The following is a 22,895-nucleotide window of genomic DNA, read 5'->3' as shown; positions in this document are numbered from 1 at the left end:
AGATTTGTTTTGTATGATAGATATGTTTTACTATTGGTAGCAGGATGTAAATGGCTTTTTTCTGTGCGAACGCGCTACTTTCGATATCGTATCGCGCTGATAACGCTTGTCGGTCAATGAAAAAGTGGCAAAAATCTGATGCATGAAAAAATATTCGTAATGTTTACCTTCACCCTCAAGTATTAATTGAATCATAAACACGATTAATATTAGTATTTCATAAATGATTAACATTTCCTGGTGGGCTTTTTGCCATGACATACAATTAGAACATTTTTATTTCACTTTCGTTCTTTTAGTTTCTGTGGATAGTCCAATGTACCACCAGATATCACTAAATAGCCTTTTTGATACTGAAGAAAATAGTAGGGTGCGTATTATTTAAAATATATTATATACACATTAATGTTCATCATTACAATTTGTATTTAAGTTATCACTGTAAATAATTCCTTTATGTATGTTTGTATAAGTTTACTCACTGTAAAATATTGACTAACATCCTTCAATATTCTAAAAGGAAAGAGCAACACTGGCTTCAATGACACTTCTTGTAGATTGGCTTCAGGTGGAAGCAATTTTTCCATCTCTTGGACCTCGGGAAATGCAATATCACAAATTGTCTTTCTGCATTCGTTATATTTAATGAGATTGCATTTGCTCAGTTGAAATGAGATTTTTGATTTTTCGCTGTCGCTTAGAAGCATTGTTTCATTTATCTGGTTTGTTTCTAAATAATATTTTGGAAAGGAAGTTTTAAACAACTTTATATTTTGTTGGTTATACTGCATTTTTTTATGAGTATGTCAATATTTGTATGTAAGTTTACTGACTGCACCGCCTACCCCAATGGTTTTAAAAATCTCTCCCTGATTGGGTTGTCTGGAAGCTAATTAGCCATAAGTCCACTCATTGTACAACACTTTTAATCAACATTATTTGTTTTTGTATTTTATTAATTTTGGTTAGATTATCTTTTCGTTGTCTGTCTATCTTTTTTTTTGTTTGTAGTGTACAATAAAGTATCATTCATTCATTCAAAAATCTACATATAAACATTTTTATTCTACTGGTAATATTCAATCATTTGTATTCGTATATTAAGTTTAATGCACATACAATACATATATATGTCAAAACTATACCAATGTTTATGAGCCTACCTACCTATTCAAATTCAAGAACATTCAAACACTTCTTAATTGGTGCTATGCTATTTCTATTCGTTTTTTGACCTAACATTGATAACGTTTCAAATTAGTGCTAATTATAAGTCACATAGTATATACGTTAGAAACAAAATGGGGTCACTCAACTTCCTCCATACCTGGGAACTTAAAAAGGCACTCTCTTATATAATATCTTAAATTTAATTATTGGCAAATGGCGGAACACGACGCTGTAGGAAATATTTCATATTCCTCGCAGTGTCCACAACTCTGGGAAAATATAAGAACTTGACATTAGATCAAATAAATAATGTGGTGTGCAAAACGGGCTCTTTAAATTTGTCTGAAAAAGTAAAAGTCTAGTACTTTTTGAGACAAATAAAGATAGATAATTTGTCTTTATAAATCTAACTATTCAACTGAATTTTGAATTAATGAGAGAGACGAAATAACGATTGATTTCGCACTTGAGAGATACCAAGTTCCAGTAGCGATGATCACGAACTCAGTTCCTTCATGGTTAATATCCCAACGAGCTTTTATCATTAAATAAAAAACATACAGCATATTTGTTTTACAAAAATAGAAACTTAAACTACAAAAGAAACCTATAAAATAGTAGATATGTTGTGTAAAAAAGACAATAGAACAGGAAATGTTACAAAGAATATTTTATGAAACCCATATGGACGAATGTTTTCTACGTTTTAGGATTATCTGGATTAGCGCAGATGTTTTACACCTCTTAGAAATATTTACACCATAAAAGTATGAATAATATTTTTGAGATTGTTTCCCCAGATTTCTATTTCTGTAAATGTCAGAGTTGAGACGTTTGGATTTCTTGAATACAAATCATCCAAATATAAACAGTTAGAAAGGTTCAAATATATTTTTGGAAAGAGGAAAGAGAAGGGTGCTTGGAAGTAGATATGATTATTGTAATTTCATAAATTTACTTAAAATACATTGGTTATTAGGCGTAATATTCAGTACAAGATTATGCAGACGATAAAAAAGGGTGGAAATAATACTTGTTGACTTCCAGGCAGGATAAATTACATAAATACATAATTGTAATTAACTAACATGACTGTAATTTTAAACGTTGAAAATGAGTAACTACTGACTTTCTTGCTGGTTGTTCTCGGTAGAATTTACTTTCGGAACCGGTGGTAGCTTCACTTAAAATAGTTGTTAAATAACGATTCAAAAGGGCTTGCAAAAGTCTTCTTGAATGAAGTATATTTTGATTTTTTATTGACCAAAATGATGATTAGAGTAAGTCCGATGCAATAAGATCCATAAAAGGTCAGACACAGAAGCCAATCTTATATAAATAATTTCTGGAACACGAAATTCTAACATTGCTTTTTTTCGGGATTCTGCGAATATTTAAACAGACAAAATCTATAACTTTTTACCTCATTAAATAATTGAACTCAGGGCAAGATCTATAGGTATTTAAACTAGCCCAAATAGTTGTTGAAAGAAAATAAAATATGACGCCTTCAAACATCTAAACACGCGATGTTCTCTCTACTGTATGAGTAAGAAAATAAAATATCCTTTTTAATAAATCATCTTCATCAATTCACGTTCGTCTACAGATGGCTAAAGCATTTTTTGCTCCAATTTTCCACCCCGCCGTTCCACCGTTAGTGCACGTAGTCTAGTGAGTCTAATCTCATTTTTTTCCAAGACGTTTCTTAAAAATATCTCTTGAAAAGATATATTCATTCATTCGGATCATCTGGTAGAAAATTCAACAGATTCACCCTTGGAATCAAAATTTCATTAAATTCTTCTTAGTTGCATTTGCTTGAGAAGTTTTCCTATAAAATATTTAGTCTTTATGTCCAAAAAATCACTGCGGTAAGTAATTCTTCTACTTATATATTTCGCATGAAGAAAAATGTTTACGAAATGCTACATATTCTCTTTGCTATTTGTAATTGAAAAAAAATACAATTTAAATATATCCTAAGTGATTCAGGGCACCGGCGTAAGAAAACGCGACGGCGCATATCTCTTTAATTCTATCACCATCAATCAAGAAGGCTTTGTCTTACGGAAAATTTTGGCAAATTCTAAATTATACATCTATATTATAAAGCTCAAGAGTTTCTTTGGTTGAACGCACTTATCTGAGAAACTACTATGAAACAAGGATTTTCATGAAAAGAGGGTTCGAAAAAAAACTTCCGATATTAAATAGCTAATTTATTGAGGAAAGCTATATGTTATATATCACAACGCTATGACTAATAGGAGGGGAGTATCAATGAAAAATGTTTCAGAAATGGAGGACATTTTTTTCCAGTACCACTGCTGAAAGGTAGTTTCCCAAAAATCATATATGAAGGAATTTGTTGTATTGATCGAAGTTCGAAGGATGAGCTAACTAGTTTGTTATACAATATTATTGGTAGTAAAAGTAAGAGTCGTCAATACTGGGCAATAATTTCTTCTCTTTTTTAAGGAGATAAAGAGAGAAGAGGTTCCATCAGACAGAGAAAAGCAGAATTCCGTTTGAGTCATGTTGGGTTTTTCGCGAAGTTTTCCTTCAAAATCGAGCACGAGGTCAATTGATGAATGAGTTTTTCTTAAAAACATGTCAGAATTTCATGCACGTAGCTTAAAATAATAAATCGTATAATATTATAATAAAATAATTAAAATAACTCTTGTAGATTCCATTTATAACACACAATAATCTTGTGTTCCAATTATAAATGTCATAGTCGTTGTCAGAATATTTCATCATAAAATAAAATTTAAAATGAACTAATCCAACCAATTAATGTTAGCGGTCAAACGATGTTGACGTAGATCATATAGATTCTCTAGTATATAATATCATCCATAGTCATATCCCATAAAACGTGCTCCTATAAAAAACATTTACAACGCAATACGTCTTCTATTGTGTGATATATTTATGGCATCTTGAGTCACTTCTGAATATTGGATCATAGATCAAGCGTTTGGAGCGAGAATGGATTCTTTGGGAAATAACACGTACCTATCAGATTTTGACCGATTGTCCCATTTTATTACGTAGTGGTATAGTTGATAGACAACAACAACAACATGATAATTTGTGGTGAACAAAGGGTGTAAATATTGGACCGATGAAATAATCTAGATATACATACAAATTGGATTTGATTATTATTAACTTATTGTCGCCGGCGTCTTCACTTGCGTTTTAGGGGGTTGGTTGTTTGGCAAAAACGTAGCCTATATTCTTCCTCAAAGTTCAAGTTTTCTCGCACCAAATTTCATTAAATTCTGTTCATTGGTTTTGTCGTGAAAGAGTGACAGTGAGTTACTTTCACATTTATAATATTAATACAGTTTAGGTAATGAAATTATGTCATTTGATAAAGGGTAATCAGTGATTTTTCTCAGCTATTCTTACTAGAATTTAAACTCGGTATAAAATCGATGGTAGATTTAGATTTTGTCCTATATCATATCTATTTAAAAGTTCTCATAAAAGCTACAGAAGTCTTGAGCAAAGTATGACAAGTTTTAAATAAATAAATACAAAGGATTAAATAATAACTAATACGAAAGTAATTAAAACATCAAACTTTTAAAAGCGGCAAAACAACAACAAGCTACTTTCTCTTGTGTTTCAAGTCTGATAGCTAAAACCAGAAACGAAATAAACAAACCACAATAATAAAGGACCACACAAAGGAAAAAAAGACGCAAAACCATTTGCATTTATGCAGAGCGTATAAACATGGGCAAATCTGTGAAAATCCACTTGCGAAAGCAATGATTCGGTCTGCATGCCGTTAAGCCAATTTGAGTACTAGTAGACTGGAAATAGGTTTTGAATTGGCGTGAATGGTGGCTTGAGGACTCGCTGAGGGCGTGTGTTGACCACAATACATGCACTAAAAATTAAGGGCTTATCCAATAGAAAGCGGGTAATTTAATATTTGTTTTATTTAGGTACACTTTGAAACATTCTGTTGGCTTATTATGTACGAGAAGACACTTCCTAACTTACCAATATAAAAAAGTGAATTTTTGTGAGCCACATATTTCAAAACTTTGCTTTTAGTTTGTTTTAAAATTGTAATTACCGAGAACTTTGCTCAAAATTCCAAGACAAAAATCTTCATCATACTAATATACGTAATCACTTTCGTCTGAAATATTGATATTTGATAAATAACTGATATGTCGACAAAGACCACTGACCAATTAGCAATCCATCTACCTTCTATAACAAACAAGTTTCTCATCAGATATAATGTAATAAACTAATAATAACATAAAAAATACAATCTCATATTATAAAGAAGTATTTATCTCAGTATTTAGTAAGACAATATCGTACAATATCGGAATGATTGTGCAAATATCAGTTACGCAATAACTTGTCTTGTACAGATGATGTCATACTCTGATCAAATATCACATTATTTGTGTAAACGGACGAATTATTTACTATCAAGCATAAATACAAATGTTATTGGAAAGTAAGCCTGTTTGTTAGGCTTTTATTTCTTAACTACTCAACCTATTTGAAATTTGTAATTGTATTTGAAATAAATGAAATTTTGCAAACATATTACTCGACCACTAAAAAAGACATTTGGTATTAAATGTCTGCCTCCTCACATGCAAGTAAACTATAGAAACGGGATGTTTATATTGGTCTTAATTACAATTCATATTTGATTGCAACAAATATTGAACAAAGTGAAAACCTTCGAAACAATGGGTTTTAAATTATGTCGTATTATATTTGCACAGGTTTTTCTCTTAATGCTTGTTTATACCGAACAGATTATTGTTATTATAAAAAGTGACTTTAAAAACATTCATACTTAGTGGTATTCGTAATTTGAATAAGCCCATCTGGGTAGGTACCCCCTACTCATCAGATATTCCACCGCTAAACAATAGTACTCAGTGTTTTGTGTTTCGGTTTGAAGAGTGGGTGAGCCAGTGTAACTATAGGTACATGTAAATAACATCTTTGTTTACAAGGTTGGTGGCACATTGGGGATATAAGGAATGGTTCATATTTCTTAAAACACCATTGTCTATGAGCGGTGGTGACCACGTACCTTACCATTTGGTGGGCCATATGCTCGTCCACCAACCTATTCCAAATAAAAATGTTTTGGATATATTAGAATAAAATGTAATTTAAAAAATATATATATTTCAAATAGTCATTGTACCCACAAATTATAATATATTAAAATTAAATCGAAAAATCATGAACTAAACTACATAAAATTTTTACTATATGTTGTTACAAGTATATTAGAGAATAATAAAAAAATAAATAAACGAAAATCTCAGTTTTCAGCATAAAATAAAAATTATATTTCGACCTAATTAAAAAATTAATTGCGTGACATAATCGCTGACCGTTCGCCGTGCCTTTACGGCTGTCAGAGCGGTTGAAAAATGTCAGCTCACAGCCGGAATGCGAATCGTGCAAATACGGTTTTATGCGGTTGACAGATTTTTCCATGAAATTTGGAAGATGCAGCGTGAAATTTTATTCAGTAGCTTTAGTGGTGTTTAAAAATAGAATACCGGATGTACATAACATAAACCACATATATAATCTGTGGTGGAGGAGGATCGACTTCGCTTTCATTTGAGGCGTGATCTACATCGAACGTGTACTATAAGTGCTATTATATACTCTGTCAGAACTCACTTCGTATCTCGACACACGTTAAGAACCGACTTACGTTGATACGCTATTTTGATACGTGTATCCTTTTAATGCTGCATGTAATCTTTAAATAACTGTTTTTTAATAAATAATTATTCATTAATTATTAATATTTATACTTGACATTAGGTACATTTTCTACGGCCAAGCAACAATACTTAGTATTGTGGTGTTCCTGTTTTGAATGTAACTACAGACACAAGAGGCATACATTTAGTTACGGAAGGTTAAATGGCTTCTGATAAAAGGATTGATTGTTATTTCATAGTGCCAATGGACTAGTTAGTTAAGTGGCCGTTCTACCTACTTTTAAAATAAAATATCAATTTCCTATTTTGTTAATACAGAAAAGATCGACGTAGCTCTATGTACTTTTATGCCAATTTGTTTAAAATCCTTCAAAATTGCAAGTACCTTCTATTACTACAAAAGTCTCACTTGAAAGCTTTAATCCTAACTAATGTTTTTAATGTGAAAGTGACTTATTAGTTTCTCACTCTTCCACGTGCAAAAGAAAAGGACAAAGCATACCCACTTGACAACCCTTCCTCATAAAAAACACTTTAATATCTTTGTATTTATAGAAACAAAATCAACGAGAAAAGACACAGTCAAAATTAAGTCAAGCGATAAAAATATGTAGGCCCCGTTTGATATTCACGCCCGTTGTATTTGTCGAGAATCAAAAAAATATATATTTTCCGGAGTCTTGTTATTTATATCTAAAACATTGGGCCGTTTGTTTTCTAGATTGAACCGAGGCTTTTTTACATAAACGATAAATTCGACTTAAATAAAATTTATATGTGTGCACGTTTTGAATGTTGACATTTTATTTTTTTATATTGAAGTTTGATTCATCTTTTGTACTACTGAATGGGGGACATATTTAGCTAATGCTGAAAAAAAAATCAATATACACACAATTCACTTTAATTTCTTATAATAATATACTAGGATACTGTGTATGGAAGCTTATAAAATATTTATTGTTCGCGACTGCGATTTTAATCATCATCATCATCATCATCTATATCTATAAATTCAATTTTAATTAATATTATTTCATTACAATTAAAACCTTTTCTTTTAAATACTTAAATAGAAAAAGTATTGTGTAAAATCGAATGTTCTGTGATCTTCTTTTGTTTTTTTTATTCACTTACTTAACTATTATTTTCAACGAAACAACGTATAATTATATTACTTTTTAATTTATTGTTTTTAATTGAATTCGTACGCCAGTGTCTAAGGAATAGACAATTATTATATAAGCCTCCACTCATAGTATCCTTCTGTTTTAGTTATGTGAATACTGTATGCTTATCTATAATTATAATAAAATTGGAGTGTCCGTTTGTAACACGTACCTTTTACCTACCTACCGTTGTACATGTACCAGATTACATTTTTTTACAATTTTTCTTTGTCTCTATCTGTCCGATCCGTTTGTTCCGATTAATCTCTGTAACGGTTTGACCAATTTTGACTGAAAACTGATGTAATAATGAGTAACTACAAGTAAGTTAAAACAATTTAATAATAAACGTTTAAATAATTTATCTCAACTTTAGTTATATTTAGTCACCTAGTTTTAAAAAAGAAGTTGAAAAAATTATTATATTTAGCAAGACTTAATGTAATTTAAATTAGCAATTTATAAATTACAGCTCTTAAATATTCTCTTCATAGGACAGGTTTGATTTCATTGCATTACACAGCTCCAGTAAGTTGGTTTTGGGGACTTTGGCCCACACAGATATCCATTTCATCCCCTACCCACTACTAAATTTCACCTAGGTTAGAAACCGCGTACTATAAGATTCTCGTGTTCTATTCATTGAGCCAGAACGAGCAAGAGTCTCAGTGGAAACTCTTCTGCTAATTAATATTATTTGTAATTAAATAAATTTAATGTAAAAGTCAGTTACGTTTATAACGTAATCAATCGCGCTATTCCCTTGTGCGATTGATTACATTAAGAAGTTTTTCTCCAATGAAAGTAAATAGTCAACTATACTTTCTTTTTTTATTATTATTTTATAGCTGAACTATAAAGGAGAAGTTTTATCCTAATGTCCTTTAACAAAAGATTGAAATGTATGGATTAACATAATTTCATCATAACAATAAATACCTTGCTTTATATGTACTTCAAGGAGTCGGCACAATTATTAGCTAAAGTATATATTATGTATATATAAAAATATTTAGTTTTATATGTAACTTTTGTTGTTTTTTTTTTATTTCTTTATTAGTAAGGGACCTTTATATACAAAATAGGTCCCAATGTTCTCTTACAATTTGCTATCGAATACATTATAAATACAACTTATATTTAGAATTTTTTTTTTTGCTTTAAAGCTAGTGCTTCACCTGTGTCTAGTAACACAGTAACAGTAAATATAACAATAACTATAACTACGTTATATAATCGTAAATCGACTTTTAATAACCTAATATTTTTCATTTCATTTTACTTAGGAGAACTCTGAGAAATATTTTGAATGCGTAATTATTTAATTTGCATTTTAGTGCATTTTGAAATAGTGTTTCGGTTTTTCTTTTTGTTCAAATTTTTATTTATTTAGAAATTACTGCACCTCTCTCTATTCTGTTCTTGGAACATTCTGCTAAGATGTGATATAAAAGCTATGATATTTGGAACTATGCTTAAGTTTTAATTTTCGCAATATTAAGCGTTTAGGAGTCACATTTATCATCATTCGAGTTTGCAATAACGTAAATTTATTCCTTCCAAGTTTGAGAATAAGTGGTATGTGGTAACTTATACGAAGAAATACAAGTTTGCGAAATGCTATATTGCAAAAGATATATTTACCTAACGTTGTTTTTTCTCGGGTAATTTGTTTTGGAAATACAAGTCGATGTTGTTTCTCGTAAGTTCGATTTCTATTGAACGAAATATATTGTTTTTAGTATAATTCCAAGAGACTTTATTTTGTTTCGTGAAAAGGCTATAGTGATAGTTTAAAAAGCTAAGTCTGAAAACGTTGTGTGTAGCGAGACATTTCTTAAACAGTTAATGTGAACAAATCGTTGATAGTTATTCTATTTTGAAACTAACAATTTTTTTTTAAGAGTGAATGATATTTTGCACAATCAGTCTCATATAAAGCCTCATTTATATCGAAACTCCTAAACGGTGATCATAAAAATAACCCGCACAAATTGTGATGATATTATAATTCTAGATAACGCAATAATATATCGTTCATCGTTATTCGACTGGTTGTCATGAAAGGCAGATCATGAGGTTCAAATGGCAGGTCAGCTCTGCAAAATTTATTGCGTCGTTCCGTCAAGAAGTAGCGACACGAACTTCGAAAGTTGGTTATGTTCTTGTTGTTTGTTTTGTTTCTTGTGACTGACTCTCGTCCCTTCGTAATCACAAAGCGAGGTAATATACAGTACCTACAATATACATAAATATTGGACAACATCACATACATTACTCTGATCCCAATGTAAGTGGCTAAAACTGGTGTTTTGGAAAATCAGAAGTAACGACGATGCCACAAAAACCGAGACCCAAGACAACATAGAAAACTAACGAACTGTTTCTACATCGACTTGGTCGGCAATCGAACCCTCGAGGAGCCATGAAAACCGGTGTACACACTATTCCACCACGGACGTCGTCAAATAGTCCTCGCCTCATTGCCTCCACTGGTGATGGGAGAGCTGGTTCATTTTGATTGCGATTCAACGGGGAAATACAGCTAGCATTCTTGCCGCGCTCTTCCACGCGGTCAAGATTTGTACAGTAACTACTTTTAGTTCATATTTGTATACTTACAACAACAACAGCCTGTGAATTCCTTTGGGCTAAAGGTTTTTGGAACATATTCCACCACGCTGTTCCAATGCGGGTTGGTGGAATATTTCCTCACGATATTTTCCTTCACCGCTGAACACGAGATTAATTATAAAGACAAATTAAGCACATGAATCAGTGGTGCTTGCCGGGGTTTGAACCCGCAATCATCGGTTAAGATGCACGAGTTTTAACCACTGGGGTATCTCGACTCATATTTGTATATATTTAAGCATTTAATGTTATTAATTCTTATGTTAATAAGGATCATATTTTAGTGCGGCTGTTGAAAATAATAATCAGATATGCGTTGAATGTTTAGGCAAATACATAAAGTGTTTCAAGTCTCGACAGCACTTTGCTGTTCACGCCCATCAATAGGAATCTTTGATATCGATATACGGTATTCTGTTTGTCGAATTCATGGTCCGACGGAAACCACTTTCATTTTCGCATCTCGTGTTTGTGGAGAGCAACAAATTGAAAACCACTATAAAGGTGAGAGAAAAAAGTGTTTGGAACGAGATAGTGGACAGAAACTTCACGTTAGTGTTGGTACTTTTTCAGAAATAAATCTGAAACAGTTGATAGTCTAACCAATGATGAATATAAGGTGAATTATCATTGTAATAATAGAGACTATTTGACTATGTTTTATATATTACTAACGACCGCCCTCCCCGGCTATGTACGGGTGCAATTCCATCAACATAAATATGCTTTAGAATGTCTTACAACGTTCACAGTTTTTCAATTATTAGACAATACATAGTTTGCAATATAAGGCCAAAAATGTTTACGACATCAGATTAGAAACTTCTTCAATTATTATCAGTGTTTCTTTACTATATTGTCCATCTTATACAAAAACTTTCCTCTCGAATCACTTAATCTATTTAAAAAAAAAGCCGCATCAAAATTCGTCGCGTTATTTTAAAGTTCTAAGCATACATAGGGGCAATTAACGGCAAGCGACTCTGTTTTATACTATGTAATGATTATGATAATGATGGTCGATAATAGGATAAACCATAGGAAATCTGCTCGTAAAATTATATAAACATTGATATTGTAAGAAATATAATATCATATATATTTGCACTTAATTACAATCTAAATGTTAATAGTACTGTTATTTAATTCAAGTAATTTTTTTAAGATGATATATAACCGTTCAGTTTGGTTCAAAATGCGGATAACATCGGGGATAAACATCGAGGAATTCAAAGTTCTGTTCTCCAATTCGATTACAATTCAATTATAATTCATCGCGCGTGAACAAACTACACGTTTTAGAAGTTTACGTTGTTATGCTTTAGGCACGTTAAACAAACCAAATTATGTTTTATTAGTGTTGAGAACCAAACCAGTTGTTATAAACCCTCTTTGCATCTAATAATGCATATTGATTTAACCAAGGATAATTGTGTCTATCACTAGCAAATAGTATGAAATAAAAAGCAACGAATAAAAATGGACTTAGAATTGATCTTTGTAAAACGCTAACTTTAAATACAAAGTCATGGAATTCTATTCTGATGTTATTCTAGACATTAATAGAAAGTTGATTTATTTGACTCAAATTTAAGTAACGAGATCAAGCGATTTCCATTTAACAATGTAATGTTCGAGCCTGTAATTTTCGTTTTAATGCTAAGTTTAACTCATGGAAAAATGACCAAAGTTTGAAAAGCAAATCCAGTAAACATATGACAGTTACCGTTTGAGAAACGTTTCATTTCAAAACTTACTCACATTCAAAACAAAATTCAAGCAAAAATAATGACACCCAAAAATTCGTAACCGCACTGTGACAAAATTTATTCGCAATAATCAGCTATTGAATAGCACTCAGCATTTAATGGATATCTGAGATCAATCTTGGATCCATTATTGGAAATGAGACATAATCGAGCCTGTCTATCTTCGAGGTTTTCAAGAGGAAGCTTAAAGGTCATATAAAGCATTAGGTCAACGAAGTAGCTGAATAAAAGATCATATTTTTGAAAGCATTTTTACGTTATTTTTTCTTTTAAAATCAGTTTTAATAATTTCACTTACATTTATTTTTTATATGAGGTGGACGGAGATATTTTATACTTCGTATTTGGTACGTGGTTAGAACTTGTGCATCTTAACTGATGATTGCGGGTTCTAACACAGGCAAGCACCACTGAATATTCATATGCTTAATTTATGTTCATAATTCATCATTAGCTCGGCGGTGAAGGAAAACATCGTGGACACGTATTTCTTATTTCATAGAATTTCTGCCACATGTGTATTCAGCAACTCGCATTGGAACATCGTGGTGGAATATGTTCCAAACCTTCTCCTCAAAGGGAGAGGACGTCATGGTCCAGCAGTGGGAAGTTTATAGGCTGTTGTTGTTGTTGTTGCTTAAAGTCATTAGCGCTCAACGAAATATTATACATTCCCTACGCTATTTTTTTTCACTGGAACAACGAATTACACTTTACCACATGAAGTGTGAGGTATTTCGGATTCGTTGGTGCCAAGGACACCTGGTGCGTCTCAGTACATCAGATACCCGCTAAAAAAATCAGCGGTGTCCTCTCCGTCTTTTTTGGTGGCGCCACGGGCGGGTGTAAAACTAATATTGGGAACTAAGAGGTAATGTCTCTTGTGCTGTGTAGCTCGATGCCTTCAAACCGGAACACACCGCTGATTGGTAGTAGAATATACAATGAGTTTGTGCCAAAACCAAATAATACAATAATTCTTTGGTATCAATTTATTAAATTTGAAAAATGATATCGCCTGTTAAATATGCTAATCCCTTTATAACGCCTCTTTCAGATTGACAGGAGCATAAAATTTAGCAACACATTTGAATAGTATTTTGATCAAAATGTTTCCAATTTATTTGCATAAAAGGATTAAAGGGAATGCAATTACCTGAATCATATTTAATACACAAGCAAGAATAGATTTATCGAAACAGCGGGACAATCTGATTTTAAATGTTATCCAATTAGTCCAACGAATAATGTTTATCAATACGATTGTATTTCTGTATTCAATTTTATGCCGCTGTTTTAGAAATATATTTATTGGCTTAACGACACAATATAAGGATATGGCTATATGTTTTTTTTTTACGTTATAGGGGACAAACGTCCAGGAGGCTCACCTGATGGAAAGTGATTACCACATCTGCTTTACCGGTGGGCTTGCAGGTGCGTTGCCGGCCTTTAAGGAAGGAGTACGCTTTTTTCTTGAAGGTTCCCAAATCTTATAGGTTCGGAAAACCCGCCGTCGAAAGCTGGTTCCACAGAGTGGTTGTGCGAGGTAGAAAATGTAAAGTCAGATATGGTGTGAGATATACAAATTAAGAAATACGCAAATAACCTCAATAACCTTATCCAATTATAATTATAATTACTATAGAATCGTATGTTTTTATTTTCATTATAAATAATATCTAAAATTATTTTAAAATAGTTCTATAATTTATTACATGATAGTTATTATTATTCCTGAAGTGTGATCATTTAACGCTTACAATTGAATCCTCTTTTACTTAAATGTGTTTTGAATATAATAAGGTTGTAAACCGAATCATACATCTTTATTTTAATTCATTTTAAATACTGTACAATAACTTATAAAATTTACATAAAAATATTTATTATTAAGATTACATTGCATTGCGATTAAACAGGGAAAAACTGCTAGCATTCTTGTCACCATACCACACGGTTTATAGATAACTATTTAGATTAATATTTAATGATAAATATTAAAGGACTTTATTATACATATTGTTTATAATTAATTAGAGCTTTATAGCATAATGTTACAAATAAAAATGAGTAGGAAAATATTTCAGTGTGTTTACTTAAATTTGAATCAGTTAAACAGTACGTTCAGTGTAATTTGTAATTACACAATTACAAATGATAGAGTGGCGTTGTGCAGGACTCATTCATCAATTATTCTAGTGCTAAAGTTTAATAGACTGTGTTGTTGTGTTTTGTTTTGAATGGTAGATCAGTAATCGTTCAATCACCATTGTATCTTTGCCATCACATGTGGTATTCGCGAAATAATTGGTACAGAAAATTAAATTGGATTAAGATTAGGTTCTTAATAGTGTCAATATCTATGGGTGAAATTGATACTGACCATTATGTGGAACATTCGGTCGTTATATTCTCAAAAAGAAGATTAACGAGACAAGTCGGGTAAACCATGTTGAAAATAATGTTTACTAATAATGTTATGTATTAATAGAATAAACGATTAAATAAATTTTGAAAGTTTGAAAACAGTTAAATGAAGCGAATATTAAAAATTCCATGTAAGTTTTAATACTGTATATATTAGAAAGAGACGGAGATACAGTGATAAAGGGAGGAGAAGCAGGACATAACGCTTTTTTCTTATGCTCTGCCATTTCACTATACCGTGAAAAAATGGAACTCTCTACCTGTACATGAAAGCATGCGCCTCTTCAAAAGACACGTCTTTTGGCATAGTGAGGGCGACTAGTGTAGTGTAGCTCATTCTTACTGACTTCACTGATAATGTTCGCGTTTGGATTCTACTTTCACTTACCATCACGTGGCTAATCTGACTATTGAGTAACACTTCTTTGATGATGATGATGACGTCACGATGACTTACAAAAGTCAGAACCAATTATATTGGATACCATGGACTACTAAATCTTAAACAATATTAATGGTGTTTGGATATCTTGTTCTTATTTTAAATTCAAATGATAATTAAAATAATTTATTACGTTACCGGATAATCTCATCTTCGAACGAATGTTTGTTAGAGATTATTTTAATTAATTAATCTCTTAGTCTCAATTTGTAATCTGAATTATTTCCCGTTTGTCTTTTAAATGAGGCATTCGAAATTTCAAAGATAATTTAGAAATTAATTAAAAAATAAACTTGGGCTCGTCCGGGATTTGAACCCGGGACCTCTCGCACCCTAAGCGAAAATCATACCCCTAGACCAACGAGCCGCTTGTCATTACGAATGAAATAATCTTATTTAATTTTACAACTAATAAAAACTTCCTTTCACTTACGACGCGTTATCTTTAAAACCGATCGTTTTATTGCACAGCTTAAATAGTTTATTGTTATCAATATGTCGCAAGATCGATATAATAAAAATTGACGTTTCATTAACCTTTAAGTACTGACGTGGGTGTCTCACAGACGGTGACAAAACATATATGAGCTTTATTTCGCCGCCTTTAAAGTTACCCCCACGCCCTTCTCTGTAGCTTCGGGATCCAACACAATGATTGATCAGTCGAGCCAGATAACAGCATATATGTATTTTCTTTGAGTCGAGCGAAGTCACAATATTGTTGAAAACCCTAGACGTCAACCCAAAACATTCAACGACTCAGAATCTTTATGACTTGAACTAACTTGACACGACGATGATTAACACAATTATTAAATCAAAAACTTTTACAGATTTGCACAAAGTATAAAAGTCCAAATAAAGTTGAACTAAAACCTATCGTGAAGAAATGAAAGCTTTCTTAAATAGTAGCTTTTTGATTAGTACCTAATAAATGTTCTTCTCATCAGAATATGTTGAAGTTTTTTAATTTTCCTTAGTAAAGCAATAATAAACGGATCATATTGCAATTAAATCATGTGAATTTTAGTGACTATTAAGAACCCATTTCGGTTTTTTAAGTAACCGTCTGATAGACGTCACGTCATCTTTTATGATCTGATTAAACCACGCCAGTACTTAAAGGTTAATAACAACTATTTACGTACGCACTTTTTTAATTATTTTATATTACAATCTCAGCAACAAACAACAACAACAACAGCCTGTAAATTCCCACTGCTGGGCTAAATGCCTCCTCTCCCTTTACGGAGAAGGTTCGGAACATATTCCACCACGCTGTTCCAATGCGGGTTGGTGGAATACACATGTGGCAGAATTTCTATGAAATTTGTCAAATGTAGGTTTCCTCACGATGTTTTCCTTCACTGCTGAGCACGAGATGAAATATAAAGACAAATTAAGCACATGAATCAGCGGTGCTTGCCTGGGTTTAAATCCGCAATCATCGCGCTGGGCCATCTCTGCTCATACAATCTCACCAAACAGCAATACTATGTACTTATAAGGGACCCAGTGTAATAACAGGAATCTTATTTCCCGAGGTTAAGTAGTTAATCGATGGTGGTTATGATCAAGTTTTTTTTAGAACCTCGTCTATGAGCACTGGTGATAACTTATCATCAAGTGACCCATTGACCCACCTTTATCATAAGGTAACTTCCAATCATAAATTTTAAAGATTTAATTTAAAAAAAAACCGACTCTAATTTATTATTAACAGTCTTATTCAAAATATATAAATACACGTATTTATATTCGACAAGATGCAAGCTACAATTATTTATTTTATATCAGAGTCAAGCATTAACAACTACATTTATCTGGATACGGTAGTCTCCTCCACATCTTGGCTCTCGTCCAGACAATACAATCGAGACACTGAGTAAGTCATCTCGGTGGACACTGAAATATTTCCGCAAATGATTTTGACATAATGACCCAACATGTTTTCCTTCAAATGTTTCATAAAAAGACTAGCCCGAGACTTCGCGCGCGTTTGTTTTTAACAAAATAGTTATTGACGTAGCCTAAGTTACAGCTTTCTGCCAGAGAAAGTCTCGTTAAAATCGGTCAAGCCATTCCAGAGATTAGCTTTAACAAACATACAGACCGATAGACAGATTAAAATTGAAAAGAATGTTATTTTTGTATATGTACTGTGTATGCATACATATGCTTTTAGTAAAAATTATTAGTTATTAGTATTACAAACGGGAACTTCAATTTTATTATACGTATAGATACTCTTTTGACGAGTTTTAAAATAATGATATTGCTTTTTTTATGATACTCTCGCATAGCTGACATAGAAACTGTATCATGAAGGGACTCACTAAACAGCCAATTAAGTGTCAAGTATATTATTTAACAATGCGAATGATTTAGTTTTGTGTGTTATTGACAAAGTCAGAGTAACAACCTCCAAATATAGTGTCAGTCATACTACCTCATAGTCTTAGTATTTATCATATTCATTTTTAATACTTTTTTTTTTCGGGTAAATTACTTGTGATGTTTTTCTTCTTGTGTAATGTGTTTTTGTTGTTTTTTTTTTGTATTTTTTTTTTCTAAATGATAAGGGCTTTTTAGTTTTAGTTTTTTGTTTTTATATTCATTTATTTATTTTCGTGTGCGCGCATGCGTTTATGTTTACCCAATAGTCTTGCTATCTACATTGTGTTCTTTAAATTTAATTATTTTCTTGTGTACAATTGATGTAATGTATGTGTAGTAAAATAAATGGTTTAAATGCTTTATAGTTGTCATATATAAGTAGAACATTTAACATAATAACAATCACTTTATTGTACTTAAAATTCGTATAACATTAAACGTACATTTTCCTAAGTTAAGGTTTTTGTCTTTATTTAAGTCAACAAAATCTTTACGCCGCGAAAACAAAGAATGATTATAATTAAATTCTAGAGTAATTATGCAAAGCGACGAAATGATCAAGTTGATAGATCACGTTGATCTCAGCTTAAGGCAGGTTCGTATTTATAGAAATTACAATGAAAATCGAAATGCCAAAAATATAAAAAGCCGTTTGAGGTGTTTTAGTAAAGTATTTCTATCTATTGTTTAAAAGATAAGAAAACACGGTTACCCTGAATATCATAATGTGTATCTTTGATCAGAGACTCAAACCGGTCAAGTATCATTCTTATTTTGGGTGTTTAATACATATATCCCTTACAGGAAATCATTTTTTTTATGCTATAAGTTTGCGGACGAGCATATGGGCTACCTGATGGTAATTGGTCTCGACCTTTCCTTACATCGCCAATGCGCTAGCAACCTTGGGAACTAAGATGTTATGTCCCTTGTGCCTGTAGTTACACTGGCTCACTCCTTCCAACCACAACACAACAATATGAATTACTGTTGTTCATTATAGGCAAACCTCCATGTGTTGGACAAAAATCTGGCTTATGTAAGTCTCATGATGATATGATGTCCAAATAATCTCCTAAAGGAAGGATATTTGCAATGGGATATTTACAGGCTGTCACAGAAAGATTGAAAAAATAAGACATACTATAAACAACAATAAAAACTAAAAGGAAAGTCCGCTAAGATAAGATGTATAGCGTCCGGGTAAAGCTGTGTAAGGCTCGTAAAGCCCGGTTAAGATATTCAAAAAACGATTCCATTCGATAAAACGTAGTATACTTTTGTAGTCATCTATTTTTGGCCATTCTGATTCATAAGTAACAAACCACAGACCAAATATCTCCTATTAACAGTAAGCAAAACTTTTTTTTTATGGAATAGGTTGGCGGACGTGCATATGGGCCGCCTGATGGTAAGTGGTCACCATCAATATTCCTTAACTATTCCTTCCATCGTCAATGCGCCACCAACCTTGGAAACTAAGATGCTATGTCCCTTATTCCTGTAGTTACACTGACTCAATCACCCTTCAAACCGGAACACAACAATACTGCGTACTTTTGTTTAGCAGTATAATATCTGATGAATGGGTGGTACCTAGGCGGGCTTGCACAGAGCCCTACCACCATGTAAATCGGTGTGTTGTGTGTGTAAAGGTGTTTTTTAAATATAGTAAGATTAGTTGTTCGCGGATTCGCTCATATTTTAAAGGGAGTTTTGTCATCAGTTAGGCAAAAAAGAAGTAGCGTATTTCTTCCTTGGAGTTTAAATTTGCTTCATACTAAATGACATCAAAATCGGTTGATTGGTTTGCTAGTGAAAGAGCGTCAGACAGACGGTTACTTTAGCATTTGTAATATTAATATAAATTAAAGAAAAACTATGAGTTAAGTCTACGAAGACGTATAGATCGTATTCGGGTTATATAAGGCTTCTGAAATATAGTCATTATATTTGAAGGAAAATCAATTTTCCTTAATAATTTTTAGCATGCTGATAAATAACAAAAACAACAACATGCACAGACTGTAAATATAACTCTGCTGAAGGCTAAGAGCATATTCTACCGTGCTGTTCCAATGTCAGTTGTTGGATTCACATATGGCACAATTTCATTGAAATTAAACACATGCAGGTATGTTTACGATATTTTCCATCATCGCTGAGCATAATTCAGTGGTGCTTCATCATCATCATCATCAGCCCGTACCCGTCCACTGCTGGACATAGACCTCTCCAAGTGCACGCCACTGTGGTCTTTCTCCGGCTACTCGCATCCAGCTTCTGCCTGCCACCTTGCATAAATCGTCACTCCACCGTGCTTGAGGTGGTGGTGCTTACCTGGTTTTTAACCAATCATCATCGGTTATGATTTACGTGCCCAACCAATGGGCCATCTCGGTTCTGATAAGTAAGCCAAAAGACAATTACGTCACCAAATTCAACAACCCGTGACATAAACGTTTTTCTCTTGAATACAGTTTCCGCGTATACCAATAATATTTCAAAGATGACGAAACAAATCATGCTGGTAAATGTGATTACTGATACAATAAATGCTATTGAAATATCTGTGGAACATAATCCACATTTGATCGTCCATCTGGCTTCTGTAAGTAAGAAATGTTCTCGGTATTTTTCGTTGGATGTGAGGTCGGAAAATTGGGGATTCAATGCGAAGAAATAGTGTCAGTATTACTTTTTATAAAACTGACCTGAGAAATTGCAAAGACATTTTTGTTCATTGAACTGTTGGTTGTGTGTTCTTTAATACAAATAATGGATAAATCCTGGACTTAAAAATCGAAATGACAGAGTTCTTTTATTCTCATTTTAAGCTGAAGCTGTGAGTTTAAAAAAAGTTTGAGGGTGTTATTTTAAAGACCCAAGATTAAATAAATTCATATAATTTCATATGGCCTCCTTAATCTAAGCTTGTTAATAAAATACAAGATCTTTATGCAAGTACACATAGAGGGTACACCCATAAGAGAGAATAATACAAAATGAATTATTATTTTGTTCGAATTCATCGTCTTTTCAACATGATTGCAAACAGCAGCTAACTAATAATTAACTTATCTAAAATTGAATTCAAATTCCATTATCCGTTTCTGTAATATACGGCAGCGATTAATATTGTATTATCTATTAGATGTTTAATTAAGCTTCCTCTAACAGCCTAATTAACTATAATTTGGATAAAGTCCAGAATTGCATTTATCGAGGAATTTTACTAATCTATGAGCTTATAAGGCTGATCATTAAAATCCGAATAGACAACAAAAATATTCCAAGTCAATTTTTCTATCTCCACCGTAACCCAGTATCCTAAAGTACACCGCCATTACTAGTGAATGGATAAGATTCGAGATGACCCAGAGGTTAGAACGTGTGCATCTTAACCGATGATTCCTGGTTCAAACCCAGGCAAGCACCACTGAATATTTATGTACTGAATTTATGTTTATAATTCATCTCGTACTCAGCGGTGAAGGTAAACATCGTGAGGAAACCTGCATGCGTCTAGAAACTCCACCACATGTGTATTCAACCAATCCGCATTTGAACAGCGTGGAATATATTCCAAACCTTCTCAGAAGGAGAGGAGGCCTTAGCCCAGCAGTGGGTAATTGACAGGCTGTTTTTGTTGTTGTAAATAAGACTCCAAGAATTCATTAGCATTTTCCAGCGATAAAAGAGCGATGCTTTCATATTTTGATGTTTGTTCCGTTCTCGTTTGAGTACATTTGATGAAACTGCTGCTGTTTCGTTTGTTTTCAAAATTTCATTAACGTTGTAATCTCGACCGCCAACCAATTTCCTTCAAACCTTTTCCACGCTACGTGACGTTGTGGAAATAATTTGGCCGCTCTTGGCACAATTGAAAGCAACTTAATAAAGAATCGCATTGGACTGACTTTGGAATTTTCAACAAATTCTGTTCAGAAATATTTCAACTCTCCTAAGAATTTATCGGTAATTCTTTTCGATTCATTAATTACTTCTCGAATAGCACTCTTTAGCGAAGCGATTAAAACGGTAACTGAAACAATAAATACTATACATAACAATTTTTAAAGACTAAAAACGTCCGAAATTTCGAGCTCCACCGAATAAAAATAAAAACATGGTAAATATCCCGAAATTAATAACTTTAATAATAAAAATAATCATGTTAATTTATAATCTTATATAAAAAAAAAACTTATAATTTTTTTACACATTTGCAATTCCAACTACAAAAACCTTTAGATTTCCTCTAGGTTCCTCTAGGTTCTGTCATCGGCTAGTTGATACCAAATCAACATGCACATTAATTGCTAAGGAACTACCAGCATACAATTAGTAAGTGTTTACCATTATGAAATGAGTTTCTTTTCACTTTTAAAATACAATCAATATTATCAATTTATTTAATAAGGTTATAATAATCTCGGTTAAATAATAAATAAATAAATATTGAACAACATCACATACATTACTCTGAACTCAAAGTAAGTACCTAAAGTACTTGTGTTATGGAAAATCAGAAGTAACGAAAGTATCACACACACCCAGATCCAAGATGATATAGAAAATTTATAAACCTTCTAGGTCGAAACGGCCGGGAATCGAACCCGGATCTTCGGAGTAGCAAACCCGTGAAAACAGGTGTACACACCATTCCACCAGGTAGGTCGACGAACTTATGATTCTAGCGAAGTAATATATATCATATTACTTGATATTCTTGTTCTTCATTGCCTATTTAGGTATTGAAGTATTTCTAAAAAGCGAAGCGGTAACTTTAATTAAAAACAATAGCTTATTTGTCTTTTAATGTTCGAAATTCAAAGTAATCTTGCAAATTGGCAATTTATCTAATTCGTATTCTCGTTGGAACATTCGATGCCTAAGAAATCCGGCAATTAATTTAAATAGTAATGTACAGCCACGATAAGAAAGCATTCGACAATTTACTTACTTAATTCACTTACTTTTAAATACCTTTTTTTCGTAGAGCCGAGTTTACCCAGTTGTTAGAATATATAAATCTTAACGAATGATTAAGTAATTTTCATGTGTCTTTATAATTTTTTTTATGGTTAGTAGTCAAATAAAACATTGTGAGGAATCCTATATAAATATGATC

At 32.4% G+C, this 22,895-nt stretch overlaps 1 non-coding gene across 1 annotated transcript; it reads right to left on the bottom strand.

Moving 5' to 3' along the window:
* Positions 1-15,659: 15,659 nt before the first annotated feature.
* Positions 15,660-15,731, bottom strand: Trnap-agg. The gene has a single exon. It is a non-coding gene; the product is annotated as a tRNA-Pro (tRNA).
* Between the last annotated feature and the right edge of the window lie 7,164 nt (positions 15,732-22,895).

This window comes from Vanessa cardui, chromosome 15, assembly GCF_905220365.1.
Source record: "Vanessa cardui chromosome 15, ilVanCard2.1, whole genome shotgun sequence".
NCBI lineage: Eukaryota > Metazoa > Arthropoda > Insecta > Lepidoptera > Nymphalidae > Vanessa > Vanessa cardui.
This window is presented reverse-complemented; position numbering and strand designations above follow the sequence as displayed.